The following is a 3089-nucleotide window of genomic DNA, read 5'->3' as shown; positions in this document are numbered from 1 at the left end:
ACTTTGTTAGTAGATGATAGTAGGATAGTTTAATTGATTTGTTACAGACTCGGTGCGTCCTGTTCATAGCTATGGACAAGTGGGGCCGGTTAAGTCTCTACTTTTCACCATGTGCGTTAATTTTCACTAAACGCACTAGTAGTAGACTTAAGTTTGTTAGTAGTTGATAGTAGGCTAGTTTAATTGATTTGTTACTTGCTCCGTGCGCCCTTTTTCATAGCTATGGACAAGGGGGCCGGTTAAGTTCCTACTTTTTACCATTCGCGTTAATTTTTACCAAACGAGCAAGTTTTACACTTATCTTTGTTAGTAGACGATAGTAGGCAAGGTTAATAGACGTTTTATCCAAAGCGGTTATTCGTACAGTCGCTTAAATATCGCTATTTTTTTTCCAGCGAGAACCTCTTTACTGTGGTCAGTATTTGAAATTTTGACCACGGTGTTTGATGCGGAGTAGTCACAAAAATCAAACACCGTGGCCAGAATTTTGAATTTTGATCACAATTAAGAGTTTGTCGCTGGAAACTATTAGCGTGCGGCGTTGCCACGTCGTTTTGAGAGAAATGGAATTCTAATTCGATGGAAATGGATTCTTGTAATATGAATACTTGTTTAAGTAGTGACCCGTTTAAATGTCTTGTGTAAAATGGTTGCTGTTAGTTCTTGTTCGCCTACTGACCTGTATTTTTGCTGTATCTGATTGCATGTGCCTGTGAGAGTTCGGCGTACACCTTCGCCGTTACCGCTGTTGACCTGCTCTGCTTAGTGCTTACGGCTTTTCCTTCCTCTGCACCTACTGAAAATTTACTTCAAGTAACAGTATCAAAACAAACTTGTTCCGTTCATGTTCGTGTCCAACAGCAATTCTACTAAGCTTGTCTTGTAATCATTTTTGTACTGTTTTCATGTCGCAGCTCAGAGTCGTATCCGCTGTTGTGAAGCGGATAGAGCTGACGCAACACTTGTTTGCTGTCACTTTCGCAGGACGTCCTGCGGGCCAAGATATCCCAGTAGAAGTCTTGCGTCTCTAGCGCACGCTGAAAAGCGCACTCCGCGCACGCTGAATAATTAAGGGTCAACCCAGTGCGAAAAAATAATTAATTCGACGTCGAAACGACGTTGTTTCGCTATGAATTTCGCACTGGGAAAGAGGTAACTGACTTTCCAGAGGAGATTTTTAGTTTCAGAAACTTGTGGGGGCGCCCCTTGTGGGTAGGCAAAACACATGCACGGGTGAGATTGGCTGCTTACCTTTTAGTCCACTTCACACCAGCTGTGAGATTCATCGATCACCGTGCTCGGTGCACCTCCAACTTCACGATCCTGGTCACCATCAAGATCCTCAGGACGAATGGCATAGAGTAAAGCTGTTTCGATTAGGATAAGAAGCTTTATCAGCCCGGAGGCCTGCGCGCCTGCCTCCTCAAACGTATGGCGGGCGAACGGTTTGGGCGGCAGACGGATGTATAGATTAATGGTGTGTTTAAAGTTTAGCTCACGTCGACGTGTCCGGCGAACGAAGCCACATCTTCGGAGTGCCAGGTAACGAAGCCACATCTGCGGAGCCTCCGGGTCAGTGGGTGTCCTGCGGAGGGAAGTTCGTGCCATGACTATACCGCGCCTCCATGCTGGGCGGGAGCTGCAGCAGCCGCGGCGATGCCCCTGTGTGCGCACCCCCGTTGCACAATTCATGTACCGTGTGGGTAAGGAGTTTTTTTTTTGTTTTTTGTTGTTTTTTTAGGGGGGGGGGAGGCAGAGGCCCAGTGATCAGAAATGGTGCCGAACAGTCAACAACTCAAGCCTGAAGTCTCACAGGAGCCTCAGCCTTAGGCTGGAGCGGGCCGAAGCACTCTCTGCAGTCCAACTGGTACACGACGAGGCCTTTAAAGTGGGGGCGGGGACGGGAGCTAGCTGACCGATTACCGAAGAGCGCTCTCCTATACTTCCCGTATAGCTCCGTCCTTGTCGCACTCATGGGGCAGCGCCCCTTGAGCGCTCTTCGGAATCAGTCTGCAAGGGCGCAATGCTTATGTAGCAACTTTAAGTATGTCGGAGGCTGGAGGAGGCTTCTTATTCATATGCGTTTTAGCAGACGGGCAAATGCTAGGGTAGGCAACCCACCCGGCGCATGAGCGTTGCGGGCCGGGCTACCCTCCAGGCGCCGTGACAAGCAAAACAAGTCTCGAAATATCCGAGAACGTGGCATCGTAGGGCCGTTGCACAGGTGTACGAATGTGACCAACTGGACGCCCATCGCAGTTTAGTGCTGAATTAAAACCTTAAACGGATACCCAACGCACTTCGCCACCATTCGAACCCCTCCCTTTCGGGCGCGCCGCGCCGCCTCACCACCAGCCAGGCACACCAACGGACCGCCCCCAGCGAGTCGCACATCGTCGGCCTGGCCTAACATCAACCTCGCGCCCCCGGCACCGCCGGTCAGTTCGTCCAGTGGCGTCTAGGGTCAGGCCTTGCTTTTGGTTCCCCACGACCACAGCTACAGCGGGTTCGGCTCGAATAGAGTCCTGCAGCTGAAGGCTGGAAGGGAAACAGTGACAGTGAGAGGACGGAGGGAAGGGGAGAGGGAAGAGGATGGGCATGTGGCCCGGTGGGCTTGTTTCTTTGGCTCGTTTATTGAGGTGCGTTTTAAAATGTCCTCAGGGCGTTTTGCGTCCCAACTTCATCGTCAATCGTGAAAATACGTCTGCAGGTGAGACCTAACCTCCAAGGCAGCGAACGTTTAGCTCGTGATTTCTTCGCTTATTTGCACAATTCTGCTGTGATCGCTGTGATGGTGATAGAAGCACCTTTCTCATGCCACCGCATCTTATTTCTAACTATCATGGAAACTAGGAGTCATAGAATGTCAAACTCCATATCTTAATTTGTAGCACGCACATAAAATTGGATTTGGATCTGCTTGCTTTCACTTTAGTGCCTGAACTGAAGTCCTACTCTGGAAACCCAAGTGTACGAATGTCGCTCACTTGCAGATGAGCGAATAAATTCGTTCACTTGCAGGTGAGCGAATAACCATTCGCACACTTGCAGGTGATCGAATAACTATTCGCTCACTTACAGGTTAGCGA

The sequence above is a fragment of the Frankliniella occidentalis genome, unplaced genomic scaffold, assembly GCF_000697945.3.
Source record: "Frankliniella occidentalis isolate FOCC.00 unplaced genomic scaffold, Focc_3.1 Scaffold235, whole genome shotgun sequence".
In the NCBI taxonomy this organism is placed as follows: domain Eukaryota; kingdom Metazoa; phylum Arthropoda; class Insecta; order Thysanoptera; family Thripidae; genus Frankliniella; species Frankliniella occidentalis.
Note: the sequence above shows the minus strand (reverse complement) of the source record.